Genomic DNA, 13,104 nt, shown 5'->3' with positions numbered 1-13,104 from the left:
TCTTTTTTGGTAATATAAAAATAAAACACCTGTCCTCTAGAATCTTCACAATAGCCACAAATAACTCACACAACTCACAAATTCCTTTGAAATTGAAAAGAAGGCCCAGGGATGAGTGGATGATAAAGATGTTGGGAGGAATTTGGATTCCTTTTTTTTTTCCCCCAAGATTTTTTTATTTTTATTTTTATTTGTTTGAGAGAAAGAAAGAAAGAGAGACACAGAGAGAGAGACAGTACAAGAGGGAGAGGCAGATGGAGAGGAAGAGAGAGAAACCCAGCAGACTCCACGCTGAGCATGGAGCCCAACATGGGGCTCAATCTCATGACCCTGAGATCATGGGCTGAGCCAAAATCAAGAGTTGGGTACTTAACTGACTGTGCTACCCAGGCTCCCCAGAATTATGATTCTTAATATACTTTCGAAGGCACACTGAATCTATTTTGTGCCAGATAAATATAAACTCTGTAGACTCTCGTGAGAGAGCTGCATTTGTTTTTAGATATGGAAATCTCTGTGTTTTGTTTTTCACATTTACTCAAGTCACTCAAGAACCTAATTTACTTATAGCTACAAACTTGGTGTACTAGAAATAATTCTCAATACTTACTTTCCTTGCTGGTTGCAAGTGCAGCTTCCTGGCCTACTATTTCCTACTGACTTACATAATGCCTACTTTTATATGGTATCTCTTGGAAAAGTACCTGACTATTCTTGTTTCTTATATTTACTGGTCCTGATAAAGAGTAACAGTTTGCAACAGAATTTCAAGATACAGTCTGAGGCAGATATAAACGGAGTCCTGCTTTTGCTTCCATGGTTGTTATAAAGTCTGACTTATTTTGGTAGTTGACCAGATTAACTGTGCCGCAGCACATATGTGTGTATACAGGGACACAGAATACAGAAAAAAAAAAAAAAAGAGAGAATAAAACTCTTCTCATTTCTTTAGACTGGCTTGCAGGCAATTCTATCCCCAAATTCACTCAGGAATCAGGAAGCAGAAAAGATTATTTTTCATAGACAAGAAGGGATAACGGGAAAGTATTATCTTGCAGAAATGAAACAAGAGAGTCCCTGAATTTGATTCCAAAGTCCACATAGAAATCTGCAGTGTATAGGCTGCTGTATAGTTTCATGTAACAGGAACATAACAACAACAGCTTACACAAACAAAAGTTCTTATTTTCACCTAATAGGAGATTCTAAAGTGAGCATTTTACAACTGATGCTTCAACTCAAGGATGCTTCAACTCAAGCATCTCCTTCTTCTCTCCTGCTCTGTCATTTTTAATATGCGCCTCTTATTCTCACATGGGTGGCCTCACCTCCTCAAGACATTGCACTTGGTTTGGACATAAAGAAGTCAAAAAGGTGGGTGCAATGATCAAACAGCAAAGAGGAAAAAGCCAATCATGTGACTTCCAGTTATATTCCATTGGCACAACCCTATGTTGTGAACTGGATACAGGCCAGAACACTCTTTTAGACAGGGCAAGTTGCGTCCACTGGCCAAGAAAAAGATGTGGTGGTAAGTAAAGGTAAGGTGAGGGGCACCTGGGTGGCTCAGTTGTTAAGCATCTGCCTTCGGCTCAGGTCGTGATCTCAGGGTCCTGGAATGAAGCCCCCCATCGGGCTCCCTGCTCCTCGGAAAGCCTGTTTCTTCCTCTCCCACTCCCCTAGCTTGTGTTCCCTCTCTCACTGTCTTTCTCTGTCAAATAAATAAAATCTTAAAAAAAAAAAAAAAAAGTAAGATGGCAAGATAAAATATGGAACATCTCTAAGTTTTTTGCCTCTAAGTTTTTGCCTCTAAGAGGCAAAACTTTGGAAACAATAAAACATGGTTCTGGTGGCAGGGGTGAGAGGGTATGGTGAATAGGCAGAGCACAAAGGATCTTTAGGGCAGTGAAAATACATTGTATGATATGATGCAGGTAGGTCATTATGCTTTTGTCCAAACCCATAGAATGTCCAATACCAAGAATGAATCCCAGGTAAACTATGAACTTCAGGTGATTATGGTGTATCAGTGTAGGTTTATCCATATTAATAAATGTACAATTCTACCGGTATTGATAATGAGGGAGGCTGTGCTTGCATGGAGATAGAAGGTATATGGGAAATATCTGTGCCTTCCTCTCAAATTTACTGTAAACCTGTTCCAAAGAAATAAGGTTTTTGAATTTTTTTAAATGTATACTTAAAAAATAATAGAAGACATCCAGTTAAATCTGAATTCCAAATAAAAATGAACAAAATTTTTTTAAAGATTTTATTTATTTATTTGAGAGAGAATGAATGAGAGAGAGCATGAGAAAGGAAGAGATCAGAGAGAGAAGCAGACTCCCCAAGGAGCTGGGAGCCCGATGTGGGACTCGATCCTGGAAGTCCGGGATCATGACCTGAGCTGAAGGCAGTCGCTCAACCAACTGAGCCACCTAGGCGCCCCAAAATGAACAAATTTTTAACATAAGTAAGCGCCTTACAAAATGTGGGACATATTTGTACTAAAAAAGTATTAACTGTTTACCTGAATCTCAGATTTAACTAGGCATCCCATAGTATTATATGCTAAATCTGGTAACTCTAAAAAGGGGAAACTATCTGTTGGATAGGCAGCTAATATCTGTTGGAACCCTTGGAGAATTTCTCACTGCCATTCTCCATAGAGTGTTCATTAATTCTCTCTTCAGGGAATCTACCTTGAGTATCTAACTTCAGAGATTAAATAAATGGTTTTATCATCACCAACCCCAATAGTTTTATCAAATTTAACCCCAATGGTTAAATTTATGTGTCAACCTGGCAAGACCACAGTACCTGGAAATCTGCTAAAAAAAACCAGTCTGGATGTTGCTGTGAAGGTAATTTTTAGATGAGATTAATATTTAATTCAATAGACTTTGAGAAAAGTGGATTAGTCTCCATAACCTGGCTAGGTCTCATCCAATTAGCTGATGGCTTTAACAGATTAGGGTCCCCCAAAGAAGAAAAAATTCAACCTCAACACTGCCTTTAGACTCAAGCTAAATTTCTATTCTTCTCTGGGTCTCTAGCCTGCCGACCTCTTAGGCAGATGCTGGACCAGCCTCTACAATCCTGTAAACCAGTTCCTTAAAAGAAAAATAAATCTCTCAATAGATAGAGAGTAAATGAGAGCAAAATTTGCTCCCCCAAATTATCTGGATTATCTGGAGTTCATTATTTTTAAGACCCTGCAGACACAGGCAAGGCTCTGAAAATCAAGTGAGAGTTACCCTTTTATGAGAGACGTTTACACTAATAGGGGAAATCTCCATTTGTCTGGGTGTCTCCCAGCTGATGCAGAAGGAGGAAGTTGACTAACTCTCTAGAAACTCTTATCACCGAAGAAGGCAAATGAATTAAGTCTGCCCAACAGCCTTCCCTTGAGTTGAGTACTGTGCTTTTCCTGGTGACCTCCCATAAACTAACTCCCTGCCCCCTAACATCTTTCTTTTGTCTTTAGCTGGAAATGATATTTAAGGAGGTGACTCGGGCTATTTCAGGGAAGTTACTCAATTTTCCTGAGTATCTCCCATGTATAAAGGAGTTGCACATGTGATTAAACTTCTGTTTGTTTTTCTCCTGCTAATCTGTCTTATATTACAAGGGAGGGGGAAGGGTTCGCCAAGAACCTAAAAAGGTAGAGGGAAAATTATTTTTCCTCTACCACGATAAGATAGATAGCTAGGCGGATAGACAGGCAGACAGACATCCTATTTGCTCTGTTTCTCTGGAGAACCCTATCTGATACACCAACTGAGCCAAAAAGTTGAAGAAAACACTTGATTAAGGAAGTTTAAGAGAATAAGTAGACCTATAAACCAACTCAAAAGTATGCAGGCAGGATTCATGTACTCTTTTCATGTTAAAATAAAGATTGGTTAAAAACGAGCTGCTAACCAGTTTTTTTCCCACTGAATTCATCCTTTTCTTCAAAATCTCCCTCGCAGTAGCAACTGCAGGTAAATGTAGAAGCACATTGGTTTTTAATCTATTCTTGTTTTATACTCTAGTCATAGGAGGTGCTTCAAAATTCTTGACTTTGTGTAATTATACATATTTTAATAATGGATCTACTTCACCTGAATGAGGTCTATCAATTTCTTCACCCAAGAATCTACTTGTAGGAGTCAAACCGTTTCAGAGGAGTTCAGTGAAGTTGAGTAAAATCAGAAGCTGAAGTGTTCTGGCAATTTAAAAAAGTTTATATCAGCACGATCGTGTGTACATATTTTCTAATGATTTTACTAGACTTTGTACTTAAAGAAAAAATCTTTTTCCATAAAATACAAATTTCTGACACTAGTAATGTGTTGATATCCTTTTACTGAAGAATATGTCTGCAGTGACAGCTTTATCAATATTTTTAAGAGACTTGCTGGGTGTGGTTGCAGAACCTGCCATCCTCTGATTAAAAAAAAAAATGCTATGAGGGAGGGCCAAAAAAATAAAAAAATTAAAATTAAAAAATCTCCTTCATTTTTATTCACTCTTTTATGTTTATTTTTTTAAATCTCTGTAAATCCAAACACTATTAGTGTCTCTTAAAATCAGTAACAGAAAATTCAGAATTACTAAGATTTTAGATCAAATTTATAGTCAGAAGGAAACAAGTTAAACTGTAAAAGAAAAAGAAAATAGGAAATTAGGAAGATTATACCCAAAAGCAACTACAGTCTGTAAGTTGAAAGCTTAGTGAAAGCAGTGCCTAAAATTTTTGTTTTTGTGTTTTTCTTAAGTCATCCATACCCTGTTTACTTACAGAAAATATCGTCTACCTTACATCACACATGGTGTTTTCCTTCTGGTGTTTCAGCCCTGCCTTCCCCCAGCCTGACTCATGTTCACATTATAGAAATCACCTAGGATGGATGTTTCTGTAAAGGTAATGGGATACTCTTCAGTAGGAAATTCAGGATATCCAAGTTAACACACGTTGTTGATCATGAGACCTATAAATGTTTCTCCTCACATCTGCACTCTTAGCTCCAAGTTCAAACCAGCAGACCCTACTTTTCTTTATAAGACTGAGGTAGACAGTTACTCCTTAAAGGCTGAGAAGAGAGAGGAGGGTGACAAAGGAGTAAATCTCAAAGAATGAGTGTTTCCCCATGGGGAAGCATGCGTCAAAACACTGGGATCCTAAAAAACTGAATCCTGTTTTCCTACCTTTGCCAGCAGTGCCCATGTGGGGATTTCGTCCTGTTTGCCTACCCTTTCTGATCTTACTGAGAGGGATGTGAGTCTTCCTTCCTGACCCTCACCAGACTTTCCCCGGCAAAACATAAATTCTGGTCTACTCTGGCCCAGTCTTATTAGGTTTCCCTATTCTTTACTGTTTGCAAAAGAATTAAAAAACAAAAGGGGGGAGCCTGGGTGGCTCAGTGGGTTCAAGCCTCAGCCCTTGGCTCAGATCATGGTCCCAGGGTCATGGTCTCAGGGCCCTGGCATCAAGTCCAGCATCTGGGCTCTCTGCTCAGTGAGCTCTCTGCTCCCCCCAACCTGCCTCTTTGCCGACTTGTGATCTCTGTCTGTCAAATACATAAATAAAATCTTAAAAAAAAAAAAAAAATAGAACATCGCAGTAAACAGGTGACATTTGGTAGAAAGAGAACCGTACTTGGAAGCATAACATGTGGGATTAATGTTCTAGATCTGTCAGTTAAAAGCTGTGCAACTTTGAGCATGTAATTTTTATGCTGTAGGGCCTTCCATTAAAGAAAGAAAAAAGGGGGGGCACCTGGTGGCTCAGTCATTAATGGTCTGTCTTCGACTCAGGTCATGATCCTAGGGTCCTGGCACTGAGCCCCCCATCAGGCTCCCTGCTCAGTGGGAAGCCTGCTTCTCCCTCTCCTACTCCCCCTGCTTGTGTTCCTTCTCTTGCTGTCTCTCTCTGTCAAATAAATAAATTAAATTACATTTTAAAAAAAGAAAGCTTCATAAGAACAAGTAGGTTTTATCTGAGCCTCAGTTTACTCACCTGTAAATCGTGATTAAAAAGTTCTAACTCGGTATTAAGGAGAGGGTGGCTGGGAGTGGGAGGGAAGCACTGTTAGGACTAGAAATTACGTGTGTAAAGTGTCAGCACAGCTCCTACACATTGTTTCAATGAGTAGATGATTTCTTTCCCCTTTTCCTCTCTGATGGTTTTTTTTTGTTTTTGTTTTTAAGATTTTATTTATTTGTTTGTCAGAGAGAGAGGGGACACAAGCAGGGAGGGCAACAGGCAGAGGGAGAAGCAGACTCGGGAGCCCTACATGGGACTGGATCCCAGAACTCTGAGATCATGACCTGAGCTGAAGACAGACATTTAACCAACTGAACCCCCCAGGCATCCCCCACTCCAAGCAGTTTTTGCATTGGGGCTGGGAATTCAGCCTTCCCCAGTGGTTGCATGATTAGTAACCCAAGATCCCCACCTTCCTGGATTGTACATTCTAGGAACTGCAGGGGTGTTGTAGAGGAGTAGCAGAAATAACAGACGATAAACTGAGTTCCTCATGTGTTAGTAGTTTTTTAAATTAAAATGTTTCCCTCAAAAATATACTTCAGACTTGTACATTGATCACATGTCAGCCCGCTTCACTTCTGGCAATTTCTTGCAGAAACTGATACAAAACTGCTGAGAGCCTATAAGAATTCAGAAATCTAAATATAGAAAGCAGTAATTACTTTTTTATGTAACAAAATGCTAATCCTTGCATTTTTCATTGTTTTATTGGACTAATTTAGTCTTCAGACTATAATCCCAAATACACTGGCAAGTCTTTTGGAAATGAACAAGAAGAAAACAAATCTAAAGGAAGACATCTATTTTTAGCATCCCACTAAGCCTTTTCTTGCATGGCTGTAGTTATTCCAAAATTGGTCACAGTTTTATTTGAACTGTTCTAAGAGAGGGAAAAAATAAAGAAATTTATAAAATGGATTTTTAAATACATGCTACCAAATTTAATTGATTTTTACTACAACTATAAAAGTAAAGCAGGCCCTGTGAGATATTCATCAGCACCATTTGCAAAACAATCAGTCCAACCCATTCCCAGCCTCAACATGCTATTGACCCTGTTCAGGGTCCCACAGCCCAAGAGGGCAAGACAGGCTTCCTCCTGCCCTCCCCCACACCCGGGCTTCTGGGCTGGGGCCGGCCATTGTCTGGCTAATGAGATCTTGGAACCCAGCCAGAGCTGTAACCTGCGCGTGTGGTTTAGTTTTGTTTTGTTTTGAATGATCACACACATTCTGGCCCAAACTGCAGACAGAAGCTTGGGGGGAGGAGAGGGATCTTATTGTAGGGAGCAGAGAAAATGCAGAAAAGTGAGAGTTCTGGATGAAGTTGTCTAATGTTCCAAGAAATAAAGTTTAGGTAAATGATTAAAATAGAGAAGCATGTGAGGACTCTTGATTTTGTACTATTAAAAGAATTCGTGGAAAAAAAAAACCACAAAATTTTCAAATCTTGAAAACAAAAATAAAATACAACAGGAAAGCGTGGCAAAGGAAGAAGATGAAGGGAACCAAGCATGTCAAACCTTACAGGAAGACATTCTCAGAAATATAACCAAGGGGCGCCTGGGTGGCTCAGTGGGGTAATCCTCTGCCTTCAGTTCAGGTCATGATCCCAGAATCCTAGGATCGAGCCCCGCATCAGGCTTTCTGCTCAGCAGGGAGCCTGCTTCCTCCTATCTCTGCCTACTTGTGATCTCCACCTGTCAAGTTAATAAATAAGATCTTAAAAAAAGCAAAGCAATATAACCAAGAAACAGCCAACTTTATGCATAGACACAAATTGAAAAATGAAAACTGAATCAGGCTGCTTTCCTCCTTGAAGCTACAGAGGAAAGAAGAGTAACCTTAAAGTAAATGTACAAGAGCTTAGTGTTTTGTTGTTGTTGTGTAAGCATAAAATCCGAAGATAAAAAAGGTATGTAATTTTGCTGACAATTACATTTCTAGACATTTTTAAGTATTGATAAAGTTACCCTTAAAATTATTTATGTGTGGATACAATTTAATCACATCAAAGAATTCACGAAGACATAAAGTGTAAGAGCCTGCCTTCCAAAGATGATGTTATCGAGCAAAGAGGCGGTGAGACCTGCTTGTTTTTTAGTAAACTACAATAAAAGAGCTCAGAAAGGCATCAGGCTGGCTGTCAGGAAATGAGCTTAAGCAACGGAAATGGGAGATGTCTGGTTCAGGGGATCTGAGGAAGGCTTTTCCCAACGGGTGCTTTTGTTTTCCTTTTTCATGTTAAGTTGGGATCCATGATTTGTCTTTCACATGTACACAAAAGAAATACCGAGGTAGTAAGATAACATCTCCGAGGGTACAAGCCCCGGGTTTTCTCTGCAACACAGAAAGCTGTTCACTCACAGCCCAGTGCCAGTCTTCCTTGACTGGGGCTGGAACACACGCAGGAAGTGGAGACAATGAGTAGTAAGAGGTTGAGCACTGATATTTTTTACCCCAAAACACATCCGAAGTTGGGGCCCAGGATTTTGGAACCAAGACCTTGAAAGGTCACACTGAGTCATCTGCCTGTAAGTAAGGGAAGGGTTAAGGTATAGGAGGGAGACAAAGGAGCCCCTTGGCTAGACTCTGAGGGTATTTCAGGTATGAAGACTCTGAAACAAAACAAAGACAGAGATCAGGGAAATTTAGACCGCCCCATCCCAACTACTAGGGTTAAAATGTTTTTCTAATAATTATATTGTAAACACAGTAAATAAAAATAACCGCAAAAACTAATCAGGCCTCAGAGGAAAAGTTCACAATAAAGATTAACCAGACTGAGGGATACATATCTATAGATCATAGATGTCACAAAAACAAAAATAAAAAAAAAAAAACCTCTCACACAATGCATAAGCGTCATGTCTAGTTCCAGGCCACTGACCTAACCACCAGCAAATTTCCTGATAAAGTCCTAATAAAAGGCCAGAGATGAAAAGCCCTTATCTGCAACCCGGTGGGGACCCCTCTCACTCCTGAGAGCTTTTTCTGTACCCTTGTTTAATAAAACTCTATCACTTGGCTCACTTTCCTTTGTCTGCAGGATTCATTCTTTGACTCCCTGTAACAAGAAAGTCACTCTCCAGCTTCAACATCACTCATCATCAGGGAAATGCAAATCCAAACTACAATGAGATATCACCTCACACCTCTCAGAATGGCTACAATCAAAAACACAAGAAACAATAATGTTGGCAAGGATGTGGAGAAAAAGAAACCTTCATGCACTCTTTGTGGGAATGCAAATTGGCGCAGTCACTGTGGAAAATGTATTGAAGGTCTTCAAAACTTAAAACAGAACTACCCTATGATCCAGGAATTGCACTACTGGGCATTTACCCTCAAAACACAAAAACATTAATGCAAAGGGTTTGTGCACCCCTATGTTTATTGCAGCATTATTTACAAGAGCCAAAAGTATGGAAGCAGCCCAGTGTCCATCAATAGATGAATGGATAAAGAAAAAATTATAAATATATCTCCATACATGGATGGAACTAGAGAGTATAATGTGAGTGAAATAAGTCAGTCAGAGAAAGACAAATACCATATGATCTCACTCATATGTGGAATTTAAGAAACAAAACAAATAAGCAAAGGAAAAAGAGACTAACCAAGAAACAGATTCTTAACTATAGAGAAGAAACTGATGATTATCAGTGGGGAGGTAGGTAGGGCATGAGGACTAATGAGTAAATTCATCATGATGGGAAAAAATGAAATGTAATGCAATGAAATAAAAATAAAAGAGTGAGACCATGTAGTCCTAGAAAGGGAAAAGAGTTGGTTCCTGATAAATATCCCAGTTGCAAGAGGCCAACTATAAGTTCTACACATTTTTTTGATGAGAGTTCCCAAGATGCTTACGAGAAAAAAAAAAATTTTTTTTTAAGATTTTATTTATTCATTTATTTGGCAGAGATCACAAGTCAGCAGAGAGGCAAGCAGAGAGAGAGAGCGCACACACGCGGAGGGGGGTGGGGAGCAGGTTCCCTGCTGAGCAGAGATCCTGATGTGGGGCTCCATCCCAGGACCCTGAGATCATGACCTGAGCCGAAGGCAGAGGCTTAACCGACTGAACCACCCAGGCTCCCCTTACGAGAAAATTCTTAAGGCAAATTTAGTGGGTAGCCTGTAACCTAGTGATTTGTCATCAAGATATACAGGACTTAGAAAGCATGAAACAAAGCAGGCTTGGATGGAAACCTTTAGGTATGGAGAAACTAGTGGAGGAAAATGGGAATGCACTATCACTTTTCCAGAGTTCAAGGACTGCCCTTATCCAAACTGGGAAACATCTGATTCCCAAGACTGAGACACAGCCATGTTTCTTGGGTCTCACTCTCACAAGGAACAGATTTTGCCAACTTCTGGTAGTCCCCATTAGAAGAGCATTTGTTCCAGAACTGTTCTCCCTTCTAGGGCTCTATTCAAAACCGAACTCATGAATACCTTAATGCCTGCTTCTGTTCATGCCCATTCTTCTCCTTCCTCCTCACTCTAAAACTTCCTTCTCACTCTAAAACTTACACTCATGCAGGAAAGTTGATCTCAGTTTATTAGTAGAACAACAACAACAACAAACTATAGACTAAAACATTCGGTTTAAGTTAAACCATGGCAAGAAGTGTTAACTCTCTCAGGGAAATTATGTAATTTAAGGTCACTTAAAGAACAAATTTGTATTGGGACGCCTGGGTGGCGCAGTTGGTTGGACGACTGACTTCGGCTCAGGGCGTGATCCTGGAGTCCCGGGATCGGGATCGAGTCCCACATCGGGCTCCCAGCTCCATGGGGAGTCTGCTTCGTTCTCTGACCTTCTCCTCACTCATGCTCTCGCTCACACTCTCTCTCTCTCAAATAAATAAATAAAATCTTTAAAAAAAAAAAAAAAAAAGAACAAATTTGTATTAATGGGATTTCTGTGGATATATTTTTCATGAAGGCCTGCCCTCATTTAGTACCTTGTACAAAAACTGACATTTCATTATGAACCAAAACAGCTCTAAGTAAACTTAGCCCTTCACGGAGAATATTTTGATGATGCATTGCTTGCAAGGAAGGTCACCTCCCAGAGCTGAAGGCAGGTGTAAGTAGTGGAGAAAGCTGACCAAGGAGGAGCCTATGGATTCTGCCTGGTTGGGGAAGGGACCAAGGAGGTACAACAGATATGAAAATGATGGAAGGACCATTTATGAAATCAGCATTGGCTATCATGCCGTTGTGCTCTGTGTGATGAGGATAAGCAGTGAGGTACCCTTAAAAATGAACAGACTATAGTCAGAAAGGTCTGGGGTTGAACAGTTGACCTCACAACTTAATGTACAGGGGAATCTGGGCCCGTGACTTAACCATGCTGACATGTTAGTGTCTTCCTTTAAAAATTATATGATTACAGAATTAGAGATAATACAACCTGTGGCATATATTAGATGCTCAAAATGGCAACGTGTAAATCACTATTCACTACATGCGTCTGGAAGAAGAGCTAATATCCGAGGCACAGAGGGACTGTGTGAAATGGACAATATTAGAGCTGCAGGGATCAAGACTTGTGACAGTATAGAAACAGTAAAGACAGAAGGCTCAAATTTTCTTTCCTTAAAATATCTTCTATCTAGCCGTTGCTTAGGGGTCCTACCAGAATTACATTTCTCACTAAACCTTACTTGTGACCTTATCTACAACAACACTTCATTTTTTTTTTTTTTTTATACTTAAGTGTAAATAGAAATCTGCTATTTACAGCTACCACCCTGGGCTATAAATCTTGGAGGCAATGTGGGTGCTGGCTTGGTTGCTCAGAGTCCAAGCAAATGACTAACTGAAGGGGTAAGCTCAACTGAGTTATTCTCCCATTTTTTTCAGCTGTGTGGGACAGTGAGAAGATTCTAAAGTAAAGGTGGAATGAGTAATAAAATGATGAAAGGCAAAGCTATGGGCAAATCTCATGATCTGCTACAAGTCTGGAGGAAGAAAAAGTTGAAGATTCTCTTTGCTATTAAAGAACAATAAATAGGGGCGCCCGGGTGGCTCAGTGGGTTAAGCCGCTGCCTTCGGCTCAGGTCATGATCTCAGGGTCCTGGGATCGAGTCCCGCATCGGGCTCTCTGCTCAGCGGGGAGCCTGCTTCCTCCTCCTTCTCTCTCTGCCTACTTGTGATCTCTCTCTGTCAAATAAATAAATAAAATCTTTAAAAAAAAAATAAAGAACAATAAATAAATCATAAAACAAGCTAAGGGATCCTGATACTTTTAATACAATGTACTCAGATTTCCATTATCTTATAGGACCAATCAATTCTGCATTTATAAACTAGTATACTGAAGACTAGAAAAAGTTAAGCCATAATTAAAATACATTTTATGAAATATTGAGTCTTATCCAAATAAAACCTAATATCCTCCCCCTTTAACAGATTTTATTTATTTATTTGACACAGAGAGCAAGAGAGGGAATACAATCAGGGGAGTGGGAGAGGGAGAAGCAGGCTCCCCACTGAGCAGGAAGCCAGAGGCAGGGCTCAGCCCCAGGACCCTGGGATCATGAACTGAGCTGAAGGTAGATGTTTGACTGAGGCACCCAGGCACACTAATATCCCCTCTTGAGGCCAAAAATATGTCTAAAAACAGTTTTGTCATATTAAATAGAATAGCATGATCAGGAAGTATTTTTTATAATCAAGAACAGTCAATTTTATTGAATGAATAATTTATTGAACATCAAAATGTATAATGCCTAGGAATTTATTTTCTAAGGGAATTTTGCAGATGTAGACATTTCCTGAAATCTCAGGACTTTCAGAACATTGTTCATTTGTTCTTAATACTCATACAAATCTAATAATCAAAGTTATTACATTGGAGAAATCTAATCTCTAGACAAGAGAAAATAAAATTTTAATTTAAGCTTTAAGAGAGAAGAACGATGCAAAGGAGAAATGGGAAATTCACAACACTTTGATCATAATATTCCTTCACTTAGTGAATGTGGAATTGCTGGTGGTCTTCCACACACTGTGCACTGGGGAATGCAATCATGAAGAAGACAGATAGGTTCTCCATCA

Source organism: Neovison vison, chromosome 4 (assembly GCF_020171115.1).
Source record: "Neovison vison isolate M4711 chromosome 4, ASM_NN_V1, whole genome shotgun sequence".
NCBI classification, from domain to species: Eukaryota; Metazoa; Chordata; class Mammalia; order Carnivora; family Mustelidae; genus Neogale; species Neogale vison.
Note: the sequence above shows the minus strand (reverse complement) of the source record.